Source organism: Mercenaria mercenaria, chromosome 19 (genome assembly GCF_021730395.1).
Source record: "Mercenaria mercenaria strain notata chromosome 19, MADL_Memer_1, whole genome shotgun sequence".
NCBI lineage: Eukaryota > Metazoa > Mollusca > Bivalvia > Venerida > Veneridae > Mercenaria > Mercenaria mercenaria.
The window spans coordinates 29,062,348-29,078,465 of NC_069379.1; positions in this window are offsets into that span (position 1 = coordinate 29,062,348).

The following is a 16,118-nucleotide window of genomic DNA, read 5'->3' on the forward strand; positions in this document are numbered from 1 at the left end:
GCTATTAATATTTAATTTCAGCTTCTGAGTAATACATTTCTCTTCAAAGCTTAGGTGGTGCTGCTGTATCAAAATGTTTCATTTTCTTCCAATTACCCATACGATTTTCTTCAAATCTTTATAGTGCATTTACAGTGCGCTTCTGCAGTCGTTTCGTCTGGGTTTCACATAATTATAACGTAGACCAGGCGAATTTAGAGTCCATCTGAATACAGCTGTGAAATTTAAAAATTGTCTACTGTATTAAAAGGCTTGTTGTGCTTTATTGTTGGAAAGGAAAAACAGATGTTAAGTGAAGTATTCTGGAAACAAACTCTACATATCTATGTCCACAAATTGTCTCAAAATTTATATGAGCCGTGCCATGAGAAAACCAACATATTTCTGATCAGGCTGTGTGCTGTATAGTTGAAAAAAAAATATAGGCTTGAACATTTTTGTTTAATCATAAAAATTGACTTTAGAATTTGATTGTGCAAAGCTGATAATCGTTAATCGAGCATGATTTACGTGTGCTTGTGTTTCGGTTCCAGGCACTACAAAGCGGACTCTGAATTCTACAAAACAAATGTTTCAATGCATATATGAGCCGTGCCATGAGAAAACCAACATAGTGGGTTTGCGACCAGCATGGATCCAGACCAGCCTGCGCATCCGCGCAGTCTGGTCAGGATCCATGCTGTTCGCTAACAGTTTCTCTAATTGCAGTAGGCTTTAAAAGCGAACAGCATGGATCCTGACCAGACTGTGCGGATGCGCAGGCTGGTCTGAATCCATGCTGGTCGCTAAGCCACTATGTTGGTTTTCTCATGGCACGGCTCATATATGCATTGAAACATTTGTTTTGTAGAATTCAGAGTCCGCTTTGTAGTGCCTGGAACCGAAACACAAGCACACGTAAATCATGCTCGATTAACGATTATCAGCTTTGCACAATCAAATTCTAAAGTCAATTTTTATGATTAAACAAAAATGTTCAAGCCTATATTTTTTTTCAACTATACAGCACACAGCCTGATCAGAAATAGCACATTTTTACATATGTGATTGCACACTTTCTGATACAGCAGAATTGCTCTTCACTTATTGACTTCTGCATGTTAAACTGAAGAACCTTTTGCTTTCTCCATATTTTGTCCCTATTTTTAATCAAACACGATTAAAGGTTAAAAGACAAAATATTCTTACTCGGACGACATCTATCTTCTTGTCGACAGATTATGAGAAAATTTATAGGACCATTGGCCTTTGCATATATATTCATATCTATATACATGTTGAAAACAAAGAAACATGCTGAGCTTACTGAGAACTCGGTTCTAAACTGTGGAACATAGTGGGGGTAAGAGTGAGGTTAGGAGCAGCATAAACTGGTTTAAGCTCCCATGTGGTGGTTTAACTGCTGCTCGTTCTAAGATGTCCCACTGTGTTTAATCCTAGTGCGTTTGCCTTGTGTGAGAGTGTGTATGTTGGTTGAATGCCCGTCCACATGCCGGATTAACGTCTGGAGAGTCTGGAACGTTTTTGAACGTGGCTTTTCCTGTTGTCAGTTATCTTTGTTTTTTTTTTTTTTTTTTTTTTGCTTTTCTGATCTTTAGAGCTAAATTATTCGGCTACACTTACTGAAACCTTGAGTATGTTTGTACATGTAACATGCAAAGTTTGTTCCTTCTTTCGTTGTCTATGTACATTGCTGTTCTCTTATTAGTTTTAATGAATGAATGTGCTGTTAAAGTTGAACAGTTCCTACTTCAGTATCAAACATATGTACATAGAATTATGATATTGAACAGTAGCTATAAATAGCTCTACATGTTCATAAACGAAATTGAACTCATCAGTCAACATGTTCTCACTGGCGTAGATCACATCGTATTTGCAGCTGAAAACTCCATATAATTGTATAATGTCGTTAAAGCACACGAATATCTTTTTCCATATATGTCAAATGTCACAAATGTACGACATGACTTTGTAAGTTTGAAAGATAGTATCGTGTTTTCAAAATCAAAGGTAACAACACAGCAAAAGTGTTTAAAATAATGTGACTGTCAGTTACAATCTTCTTTTGTTTGATTATCTTTTAAAATTGTTCGACCAGATTGGTATTTCTGAAACCCACATGGCTACGAACTCATGATCCGTGCTTCAGGATTGGTTATTCTTATGCTTTCATAGATAATTACGTTCTGCTTTAAAGTGTAATAAAGCTACAATTGCTTTCTAATGTAACTGCAATCACTAATTTCTATTCTACAGTGATGGACAATGGCTGTTTTCTTAACTTCGTGTTTTATTGTGCTATTCGTGTTCTATTCCTCGGACACTGCTGAAGATGAGCTAGTGTTCCTAAAAATTAAAGTATGACAAGGAAATGTTGGAGACAAAGGTTAGAATGGAAGCTTGAATGACCTAGCGGGACAGAGAAAGAAAAATATTCGAAGAGAATGTATTGTCTATTTTAAAGCATTGTAGAGAAGAAATGCAAGAATAGTTTTCTGCCCGAAATTCAAAGTTACAGAAGATGTTACACGACTACAACAACATATGCGATTAACTAACAAACAGGATAACTCATCTGGAAGAATTAACAGGTGACACTTTTATTTTAGACTGTGCTAAAACATTTTAAAAGTTTTTTTAATAAGTTGTTCCAGTATACTTAATTTAAAGATGACTACAAAACTGTAGTGTCAATTTTAACATGTTTCCCAGTTATTGAATCATGCAATATGTCTGAACACTTTTTAAGTGAAACGTTTGTATCGCTTTCTATAGTAGGGACACTGCATATTTTGTAACATTTAATTTTGGTATCGTCTCTTCGTAATTGTAGCAAGATATACGCAAGTATCTATATTATGCCCAGCTTTATACGTAGTTTGCTAATTTGTTTTTTTTACATTTTTCATAGTTATTGTATATTAATATACTAAACATTTATCTACATCTTTTCAGAAACTCTGGGCGACACACCAACAGTTGCATACAACTCATACACAACGTCTGGAAAAAATATTATATTTCGTCATGTCCTACTAAATGAAGGCGGTGAATACACCAATTACACAGGATACTTCATTGCACCTGGCTCTGGACTTTACCAATTCAGTGTACATCAGTGTAACCATATTGTTTATATTCATACCTGGGATCATGTGATTAAAAATATGTCAATAGTTATTTGAAGACATAGAACGCAACCAAACATCGTACATAAGTCTGTTTATTACAGATAATTTAATAAGAAACAAATTACATGTCTCCCACTCCCAGAACCGCCTTAAGCAAAATTCTATTATTAGTTATAATATAAAAATAGTCCCAGTGACCAAAAATATAACAACACTGTGTTCGGGCCGCCAAATAACACTTAAAGCCTGCTGTTGTGAAAGCTGATGATGCCTGTGAAAGATCCCTTTGAATCATAGAACGCAACCAAGGAAGATTAATTATAATCTGAAAAGGAGATCCCTCGGAAGCACCGAGAACAATGCAAACAGTGAAAATTGCAGACTCGGTTTGATTGAGTCTGTTCATGAGCAGTAATGGAAAATGCAACACTGCTCACGCCCCCTAGCACCGACTTAAGCAGTATTCAATCTTCAAATCTAAGTGAGTTGAAATCAATGATCCCGAAGGACCAGAAAATATAACAACACTGAGATGAAGTCAGGGCGACTTTTAACGGCCGCCACACAGCACTTAACACCCGCTGTTGTGAAGTAAATATAATCTGAAAAGTAGATCCCTCGGAAGCACCGAGAACAATGCAAACAGTGAAAATTGCAGACTCGGTTTGATTGAGTCTGTTCATGAGCAGTAATGGAAAATGCAACACTGCTCACGCCCCCTAGCACCGACTTAAGCAGTATTCAATCTTCAAATCTAAGTGAGTTGAAATCAATGATCCCGAAGGACCAGAAAATATAACAACACTGAAATGAAGTCGGGGCGACTTTTTACGGCCGCCACACAGCACTTAACACCCGCTGTTGTGAAGTAAATATAATCTGAAAAGTAGATCCCTCGGAAGCACCGAGAACAATGCTTTCTGACAAACGAGTGCAAATAAAGATTACTTTTATGGAAAGAATGTGTGTAATCTATGTTTGATTTAGATGCAAATAGCACGTAATCATGTGTAAATATATATATACAATGAAGAAAATTATTTAAAACAAGATGTGTGTCTTTAGGACACTGGTGCCCTACTCTTGTAACTGTACACGGTTTCAAGAGTGGTAAGTGAAATAGCTTTTACAGTTATGTAAAACAAAGTTTTAAGCACTTTATATGTCTTTTTTACTATGTGAGGGACCATAACTGTAGCCTAGCTGAGTTAACTCCCAAAGAGATTATCCGGTGCATAACTTAAAATGCTATGTAACAATCCTCTAGTATTTTATGACGCTATCTCAAGTACATTTTGAGATACTTGGGAAGCAAGCATTTATTGTTTGACTTAGTCATTTTATGTGTATCTTTCTCGAAGTCAAGGAACATAACTCTGGTGCGGTCGGTTTAGTCGGTCTGTCGGTCATGGGTTCCAGACAATAACTCATAAAAGGCTTTAGTACACTAGTGACATTATACAAACAGGTCAGGTTCAAGTTTGAGGTCAGTAAGTCAAATGTTAAGGCCGAAATGATCCGAAACAGTTAGACAGTTTCTGGGTGAGAACTTAAGAATGTTTGAGCCTAGGATCGTAAGTTTTGGTACACAGGTGTAACATCATCAAGATCAAGTTCGATGTTAAGGTCAGTAGGTAAAAATATAACGTCACGATGACCCGGAGCAGTTAAACGGTGTCCGGGTGATAACTTGAGAACGCTTGGGCCTAGGATCATGAAAATTGACAGGGAGATTGGCCATGACCCTTTGATTTTGGTTAGTAGATAAGAGTTCAAGGTCACAGTGACCCGGAACAGTTAAATCATTTCCGGGCGGTAACGTGAGAAAACTTGAGCCACGAAACTTAATCAGGAGATTGATCATGATCAGGCGATGACCCCTATTGATTTTGAGGTTCGCCTTTGACATCGGCTTACTTCTGTGATAAGGTCGTATTGTTGGGGTATAAATCCTCACTCATGTGACAGCTCTAGTTTTTAACTCCAGATGTAATACTTCTTGAAATACATCTGACAAAACTTTTTTGTCTTTTATGCATTTTTGGAAAATCAAGGGCCATAATTCTGACCTGACTCACAGAAATTCAGAAGGTGCACGACTTCATATGCAGAATAATATTCCTATGATGTTTCATGACCCAAGGTCAAATACGTCTTGAGACTCGTGCGATACAAAATTTTACGCCCGTTACTGCATATTTTTGACTTAGTCCAGGGCCATAACTCTGGTCTGTCTGAGTGATATCTCTAACAGAATCCCAGGCACACAACTTTATAGGCTGAAAAACATTCCTATAATATTTCACAATCCTGATGCTAATACTAAGTGCCTTTCCCCCGTCAAAAAAATCTGAAGACAAAAATGCAATAAAGCACAGATTTCGAAATAAATCAAGCAGCGTAAGTAGATTCTGTATTTGTTAATTCTAATATGCTTTTCTATGTTAAAACACTCTTACTCTACAATGACGTCACATTAACGTGCGGTGACATCAGTGTTTTTGTTGCGGCCAAGAAAGAGCGCTACTATATTTTATCTACAGTTTAAGATTAAGGGCATATTAGAATCGAAATAATTTATAGCAAAACCGTGTTTTAACACTATTTGCACTCGGGCGGTGATACGTCGTACAAATAATTTCTCTCGGGCTGCGCCCTCGTGAAATTATTACGCCCGACGCATAACCGCCCATCGTGCATAAATAGTGTTAAAACACTCTTTTGCTATAAATTATTTCTTAAATAAGAAATGCTTGGAATGCTTCATTTGTAACATGCGTTATGTTTTTGTAAAGCTTATCACCCGATATATTACCCACTATGAGAAAATTATTTTTTTGCGATTGAAGCTAATTATCAAAGAAAAAAAGCCGTATGATAAAACTACAACATTTTAAGATGGCTATTAGAATGAAGTTCAAATAAGACTTTAAAAGATATGTTATTGCAAACGTGAGAAACACTTATTCAATTTGGGACACAACATAATTTTAATCGTTGACTGTCGTATGTTAACGGTTTAAAATATGTTTGTTCTTTAACTATTAACACATGCCAAGAAACGTTTTAGTCAAGTAACATGTCCTGATAACAACATATTCAATAAAATCTGTGAAATGATCCTATGGAACAACATACACACAATCGGTTTTATTGAGTCTTTCTCTGTAACTTAAACATTAATTTACTTAAAGTATATAAACTAATCTGACAAACATAATCATCCTGAGGAGTATTTCAAATAAATGCGAATATATCAAAGAAAATTGTTTAGCCTTCGACATCCTTATTTATATCGAATCACAATTTTTCTCTGGAGCCATCTTATGAAAGCATATCACATGAAGGATTCGATTAAAAGTAATTCATAAGAATGATTCACTCGTCTGAGTTCAGACACTAAGTTTTGTACACAGGAGATAACTCGTGAGGCTATTCATATTTTGTATAATTATGTCCCTTTTGTACTCAAAACTGAGGAAGCTAAAAATAACACGAAATCGACTCTCAGCTCAGACATGTGCTAACTACCTGTAAACTAAATGCCGATTTAGATCTCTATCCACATCAGAAGTCCACAGCAGAAATTTATTACAGTGTGCCATACTTTTGGTAAGCTAACGGTAATATAATAGAAAGTTTTTTTTTCATATTATTTAGTCGGTAGTCAGGTTAACGGTTCACCGCAATCAGGAGGTGTTCTTACCTACTGTATTTGAATCTAAAACGATAACAATTTTAAACCACGACTACTGTATTTAAACTACGGTATCTTATCTTCCTTTGTGATGTTTATATAGACCAATTTAACATATGGAATAATAAATTCTAATATGTCTTAGCTATAAACAGTTTGACGAACTTAATCAATGAGTAACAAATATTTTAAGCACATCATTAGTTTATACTGATATATATCTGGTCGAATGTGAAGCAAGTTCTACACCTTATATTAATCTTTAGCTTTCTGGCAGAAAGTGGCTCTGTCTTTGCGACCAGTGCAGACCAAGATCAGCCTGCACATTCGTGCAGTCTGATGATGGACTGCACTATTCGCTATTCAGTCAGTAAAGTTTCAGTAATCACCCCTTCGAATAATAAATGGTATTGCCCAAATTGAATGATGGACCAGTCCATTTTAGAAATTTAGCAGGGTAAAGGTTAATCCCTATAGCAATATTATATCATTTTGCTCTTGATTTTTCTTTTTAAATACTCCATGAAATAAGTGATTATCACAGAATATTTGCATATGTCAAACGTGGTTGTGTATCATCTACGTTTTACTAACGTAAAGTGTGGAACTAGAATCACGGTGAATACCAGGTGCTAAATAATTTGATATTATCGCCAAAATGGTCTTTTTAATATACTGGATCAATTGTGGAATAGCTAAACTTTTACATGAAAACAAACTAGATCTAGTTGAATTTAAAGTTCCCTTAAATATTGTTACTATACGCCAAAACGATACACCATGGTAAAATTTCGAAATTCGCAGAATGTTGACGGCGTTAAGGTCCGATAAAAATTTCGGACTCGGCAAGTTACTAAAAGGCACGTTAAAGAACCAGACTGTCTATTCGCAAAGAGCTAGGCTGATTTAGCCGGAAAGCCCTCCCTCCCTCTCTCTCTCCCTCTCTGTCTGTTCTGGGGGCTTTATCTCACTCTGTTCCTCTGGTCATATCGCTCTGAGTCTGTACTAGTAGAGGATGAATTTCACGCCCTGTGTGGCTGCATTTGTGCTAAGTATGTAAAGCGCCTTTGAACGTTTTTTTTTCATGAAAAAGGCGCTATATAAATCTGGTATAATAATAATAAGAATGATGATGATGATGATAATGATGATAATCATAGTAATAATATTGATAAAATACTGACATTTTGGCGCCATTATTAATTGATAGAAACGAGTACACTGTCTAGCTAAAGTAAACGTTGTGAACGCTATTTTTTTTATCTTACTACACTAAAGATACAGTACTGTACATTTCATACAAATTCCTATACAGTACTTTACTCTCCATACGCAGTATATGTATTATACACTTAAGTTATAGAACTACAAATTTCATAAACAGTAGAGATGGTACCTAAAATTCAAGTTGCACTTGATATTACTTTCTTTTGAAAAGTTAATACCGGAGTACTTCAATTTGATAACGGTTAAACTTTCACACTTCATTTTTCATGCTGAAAGGCAATATTTAATCCGAAAAATTTGGTCCTACTTGGAAAAGTGAAGCCAGTGATAGACAATTCTTTTAGGACCATTTAGTTATCTGAATAAAGTATGTATAGATTCGGATGTGTTTCCCAAAAATATAGTTTGCTTCAAGATATATGAATAATCATTCAAACCAAACAGTTGAGCAATACCTTTCATTTTCAAACAAACAAATTCAAAGACAATTTGTTTTATTTATTACTGCCGATAATCTACAGTTACGGTATGATCATAAGGAAGAAAACATTATTCGTGAGAAGAAATATAAAGAGACTATATGAATTTTACGACATCGAATCCCTCAACATTTTACAAAATTCGTTTGCAAAGAATAATCAAGGACTCAAAATGTATGAGTTAAAAACAGAGATATAAAAATGTATATTCTACCTGATGGTCACAAAAAAACCATACCAAAAACTGTGCCGAAAGAAGTTATATCACTTTTTATGACACGCGCCTTGTGTTTACAAATGTACCTTATTTGCTGATTGACCGAGGCGTGTGGAAACGCATTTACCTTGCGGAATCTGCCGTTACATAAACTTCTGTTAATATAATGCAGACATCCTTAAATATAAATAAGATACTTGTGTAATTAAAAAGAAATGACAAACGCATTTCTTTAGCTAATCCACCAAAACAACGCAGCCGATGTCGCTGTCAAAAGTTCCCTTATTTACTGCACGGTGCTATGTAAAAATATTGCTAGTGTGAGAAAAGCGATATGCACTTCAGTTTTGCACTTGATTTGTTGTTGTTGTCGTTAGATACATAGCCTTAGGTACCATCTTTATATACGGTATTATAAACTTCATCTGCAGTACTATACACATCATACTTAAGGACATGTACTTTTGTTATACACTTAATACACCTATAAGAGCTTGTATTTTGTCAAATGAATTGGATAACCCGACAGTTTCCGTTTTGCCAGAAAGACGCGCCATGGAATAATAACATTCTTCTGCATTTCTATCATAGTAATGATTTATGATTTGCATGAAAAAAGACAAATACACGTATCTTGTAACATAGGTGAAGACAATGTGTTTAATTTTTAAACATTTTATTAAATGAATGAAACAGTATACATATTTGACGCATTAAGTTTGGTTTAGACCAGTTGTGTCCAACGTGTAAGATAATTATTTATCTATGTTTCGAAAATCTATGCTGAAAAGAGATGACAGAAAAATATTGCGGACACTTTAATGCATGGAAAACCTAAATTGTCCATCTGCCATTTTGGTAGAATAATAGTAGCTGTACTATACCAGTATTATAAGACTGTTTTTCTCATTCATGGTGATAAGTAGATTATGGTAGGTCTTTAAACATATCTCTTTTTTATAAATCCAATGAACAGTGTTCAATTTTACAAAGAAAACCGTAGGTTATACATTAAAATCTACAGAACAAAAAACAAGATATTTACAATTATTGAAATTTTGGTACACTGAAGTGGCTTAATGTATACATACATTGACCGACTTCTGTTGAAAAGAAAAATTATGAATGTAAATATCTGTACTGAAAGTAACGATGCAGTCAGGAAGAGAACGATATATTTTAGCACGACTGTCTTATTGGTTAACTTTTAAGCTAATGGTAAATAAACAGGCCAAGTGTCGTTTTAAAGCTATCTGCTCACAGATTGAACGCATCTTTCGACATTCACTTCAAAGATCGCAATGAAACAAACTAAATATTATTATATTTGATATGTTATTACACTATCTTAATATCTTTAGATGACAATTTTTTCAAAATGAAATGATCAACAATATCATTATTATCTTTCGACGTTATTTTGGTGTCTTATTCATGAGTATATTTCTTGTTGTGTAAGAATTATAGTACTTACGTAGTTGCCTATTTTTTATATGTTCTGGAAAGGGATTTTACAATAATAACAACCAAACTGTGCGATTCCTTAGCTTTGAATTATTTCGTGGAAATATCGATGAAAAAGTATATCAAATGTTAAAAATTAAATTATTGTTATAGATGTTAAAGATTGGCAAATTATGATATATTGTGTTGAAGGAATAAGCGATATTTAAACCTTTGAGTTAAAAAGTAGTGGACGCTCAAATTATAGTAGCTTGTGTTTCTTTTTTCAATGTTACGTAATGTCTTCTGTTGAATAAGGGATATAACCCTACACAGTCTCTTCTAACTATAGAAAAGGAGACTGAATACCAAATATACATATAAAACGGTAAGTTACTGGCTTGCTAAGACTTGGCAGTTGTGTTACTATCTGTTACGTTGACAGAATTAGCTTTGTTTGACAATATCGATATACAATATACTGTTATAAGTGTGGGAGGGATATTGTATGTATTTTTATAACACTTATTTCCTGGTTCAAATGTTATTTACTCGAATCAAACATTTAAATTTCAATTTATTTCTATCTTGACAATTTTTATATATATATTTTTTTTTCAATTAACAATTAAGTTACAAAGCTTTCTATAAACAAATACCGCATTGGACTGTTTTAAAATACCAAGCTGAAGAGATAGTAATCAGGAAGAGGCAACCTTACTAAATATACAATGTCAAAGTTATCTATTGGTTTAGCAGTAGACATGTATATGTTACGCGCATATAGCCAATCTGCGCATTTGGTAAATCGCGCAGCGCAAATAACCAATTTGTTATCTGCGCAACGATTTGTAAATCGGGCAACCTTATATATTTCTTATATGCGCAGGGTAACTGTTTTGCGCGTTTGGTAAATGAGTCTGCGCTTTTAACATATGGATGATATCTTCCGATAAAATTGAATATCATTAGAGGGTTAGACTTGTAGGCCTACATAAAACTGTTTAATTTTAAAACTGACGGTGATCAGGCACGCGTAAAGGTGTGAATTGACTGTGCTTAATTTGTAAAGAACAAGAAAAACATTTTTTTTTTAAGTAAATTAGCGTATTTATGCGGTAATTTCATTGAGATGCTCACGTCCCTGGTAATTTATGGACTAAAAATTTCTGTTGACGACGGTATTAAGAGTCATTTGTCATAGGTGTTAAAAAACTTTAAAATGATACAAAATATCCAAATTATATTTAATAACACAAGTTTTTTTCTTTTTTTTTTTTCTTTACTTTTTTAACTTTTAAACGCCGTAGCCTGTGCGGAATGTCGATCCAGCGCTAATATCAAAACATGAAATGACACCGATATTTCAAATATATTTTGATCATTTCTTACAGATCGTATTGATATTTTTAATGTTTTGTAGTATAAAAGAGTTATTTTCGCCAGAACGTAAACGTATTTTTGTTGCTGCGCAAGATGTGCCCTGCGCTAATAGAAAATCTGGAAATTACTCTGATAATATGAATAACTGCCATAAACCATGCTAACTTTTAAATTGTTTAACAATAACAGACTGATATTGCAAATCTTGGTTTTAAAAATGTGTCATAAATTTATTTCAACATCAGTAAATTCATGGGAGTCGGTCCCTAGGTTTCAATATCTGCTGTATGATACAATATGCAATAAAACTCAAACATGCGTGAAGGTGTGATTTCCTTCGGATAGCCACATCGTCCTCTCTATTCTTTTTATAACTAAGGTATTTTTACTTCATTCGATCACACGCAGTCATTTTATACCGGATATAGAACATAAAGGATCCGAGACTTACATAAAAGACTGAATTGCCACACACTTACCACAATTCACCATATCGCTTTTTTCATCATATTGAAATTCTTTTTTAACAACATGAGCATATCTCTTGACATGGTCAAGATTAAAAATAAATCAAAAATAAGCAGAATTAAAAGACGATTCTTACAGGTCTTTTATACTTATATCATTTTTTAATGTTTTATAGTGAGACAGATAGAATAACTAATAAGTTTCGTCAAAATGTGAACGAAATTTTACATTTACATTTTGTAGGTGCGCAAGATGTGTGTCCTGCGTTAATAGAACTCTGAAAATTACTCCAATAACTTGAATATCTTTTATAAACCATTTTAACTTTTACTTCGTTTTTCGATTACGATCTAAAAATGTAGCTTTTGAAAATCTGAATATAATGTTTCATCCGTAGCCTGCGCGGGATGTTGTTCCTGTGGTGATAGCAAATTCTGAACTGACGCCGATATTTCAAACATATTTCAATTCTAAAAGATACTATTTATGTAACTTCATAAAAAATGTTTTCGGAGTAGAAAAAAAAAATAGAAAGAAGCGTGATTTCCATCATAACGAAAACGAAATATTACATTTGTTATCTGCGCAAGATGTGTTTGCCCTGAGCTAATAAAAAATCTGGAAATAATCCTGATAACTTGGATATCTTTCATAAACCATGCTAACTTTATCATTGTTCTGTGATTACAGGCTGAAATTGTAGCTTTTGCCAAAGAATATTTTGTTACATATGTATCCTGCGCGGGATGTCGGTCCTGCGCTAATAGCAAATCCTGAAATGACGTCGATATTTCAAACATATTTCATTTCTGAAAGATACTATTTATGTAACAACTTAAAAAAATGTTTTCAGAGTAGAAAATAATTAGAAAGAAAAGGGCTTTTCGTCATAACGAGAACGAAATATTACATTTGTTATCTGTGCAAGATGTGTTTGCCCTGCGCTAATAAATAATCTGGAAATAATCCTGATGACTTGGATATCTTTCATAAACCATGCTAACTTTATCATTGTTTTGTGATTACAGGCTGTAACTGTAGCTTTTGCCAAATGAATATTTTGTTACATCTGTAATGATCCTGCGCGGGATGTCGGCCCTGTGCTAATAAAAAATCTGGAAATGATCCTGATTACTTGAATATCTTTCATAAACCGTGCTAAATTTAATTTTGTTTTATGGTTACAGACTAAAGTTGTAGGTTTTGCAAAGACAAATGTAATTTTAATTCTGTAACCCGCGCGGGATGTCAGTTCTGCGTTAATAGCAAATCCTGAATTCAAATATATCTAATTTATAAAACGTATCATTTCTGTACCTTTTAAAAATGTAGTAGAAATAGATAGAAACAAGAGTGATTTCCGTCATAACGAAAACGAAAAATTATTATGTTTTAATTTATCTGTGCAAGACGTATGTCCTGCGCTAATAGAAAGTTTTAACATTACTCCGATAATTTCATACGCCATGTCAACTTTAATTTTGTTATTACAATTACAGACTAAAATTGTAGCTAGAATATAAAGTTACTTCTACATAATTCGTGGGATGACGGTCTGCACTAATCGCAATTCCTGAAATGTCAACAATATACCAAATATATGTCATTTCTTACAATTCTAATTGATATTATTTTTTACATGCTTTTATAATGCAAAATAAATAGAATAACCAGTAAATTCCATCAAAACGTGCGCGAAAGTTAACATTTTTGTAGCTGCACAAAATGTGTGTCCTGCTCTAATAAAAAAATCTGAAAATTACTCTGTTTACTAGAATATCTTTCATAAACCATGTAAATTTTAGCCCCGTACGTCCAAATGACCAGATAGCAAAGAAATATTCCTGTTTTGTTGAATTTATTCAGTAACCTGTACAACTGATAAATACAATCCTGATGAAAATTGCTTCTAAATGCAATACTGGTATGCTTAAGTCTGATGTAATTAAGTTTAATATTTTCAAGCAATGATAGTAAATGTAAACATGGAAATCAACTGTACTATATCAGGGTGTGTTATTTGTGCAAATTTTTGTCACTTTATATGTTTCATTCTAATATGCCTGCCTCTGTTAAAACACTCTCACGATAGAATGACGTCACGTTAACGTGCGTTGACGTCAAAGATTTTGTTGCGACACAGAAAAAAGCGCTTGTATATTTATCTTTTGTTTTAGATTAAGGGCATACTAGTATTGGAATCGAAATAATACATAGCAAAACCATGTTTTAACACTCTTTATATGATATATAATTATGCCTGTCCCCATCTAAACCCACGTCTTGTTTGAAAAAAATGAGTCGTGTTATTACATGTATGTAATCTGACATTTATAAAAGTAGTAGTAGTTGTTGTTATTGTTGTAATCGTAAATCAAAGTAAAAGTTAATATGATTTATAAAGGATTCAAGTTATCCGAGTAATTTTCAGATTTACTATTAGCGCAGACACACACCTTGCGCAGATAAAAATGTAATATTTCGTTCTCGTTATGACAGAAATCACTCTTTTTCTATTCATTTTTACAGTATTCATTTGAAAGTTACATAAATAGTAGGTTTTATGAATGAAATATATTTGAAATACAGTGTAATTTCAAAATTTTCTATTAGCGCAGGACAGATCTCCCACGCAAGTTACAGGTGTAACATTATAGATCCATTTTGATTTGTAAAAAAACTATAGTTTTAGTCTGTAATCGTAAATCAAAGTAAAGGTTAATATGATTTATAAAAGATATTCAAGATATCAGAGTAATTTCCAGATTTATTATTAGCGCAGACACACATCTTGCGCAGATAAAAAATGTAATATTTCGTTCTCGTTATGACAGAAATCACTCTTATTCTATTCATTTTTTACAGTATTCATTTGAAAGTTACATAAATAGTAGGTTTTATGAATGAACTATATTGAAATACAGTGTAATTTCAAACTTTGCTATTAACGCAGGATCGATCTCCCACGCAAGTTACATGTGTAACATTATAGATCCATTTAGATTTGTAAAAGACTATAGTTTTAGTCTGTAATCGTAAATCAAAGTAAAAATTAATATGATTTATAAAAGATATTCAAGTTATCAGAGTAATATCCAGATTTATTATTAGCGCAGACACACATCTTGCTCAGATAAAAAAAATGTAATATTTCGTTCTCGTTATGACAGAAATCACTCTTTTTCTAATCATTCTTTTACAGTATTCATTTGAAAGTTACATAAATAGTATGCTTTATGAATGAAATATATTTGAAATACAGTGTAATTTCAAACTTTGCTTTTAGCGCAGGACCGACCTCCCACGCAAGTTACAGGTGTAACATTATAGATCCATTTAGATTTGTAAAAAAATCTATAGTTTTAGTCTGTAATCGTAAATCTTAGTAAAAGTTAATATGATTTATAAAAGATATTCAAGTTATCAGAGTAATTTCCAGATTTTCATTTAGCGCAGGGCACCGAACACATATCTTGTGCAGCTACAAAATATAAAATTTCGTTTACGTTTTGATGAAAATTAGGCCTACTTTCTATTCAATCGATTTTGTACTATAAAATAATAATAATGATAATATAGATAAGATCTGTAAGAATTTTCTTTTAATTCTGTGACTTTTTTATTTCATCTTTTATCTTAGACATGTTGAGAGATATGCTTCCGTTGGTAAAAAGAATATTATTGTGAAATTTCAAGATATTTCAATATAATAAAAAACGATATTTTGCTAAGTGTGTGCTCGGGTGAAGTAGAAAATTTTAAAAATAGCCTAAAACATACCAGAGGACGACGTGTGCAAGCTGGAGGAAATCACACCTTCACGCATGTTTGGGTTTTATTGCATTTTGTATAAGATCGGAGGTATTGAAACCTGGTGACCGGCTGCCGTGAATTTACTAATGTAGAAACAAATTTATGACACATATAGTTTAAGTACCAAGATATTCAGCATTTGACATCTATATTTATTAATAAATTGACCAACTGAATGATTTATCAAACACGAAATGCAAACTTCTGATATATAAAGTTACATTTGTTATTTGCGCTGCGCATTTGGCAAATCGCGC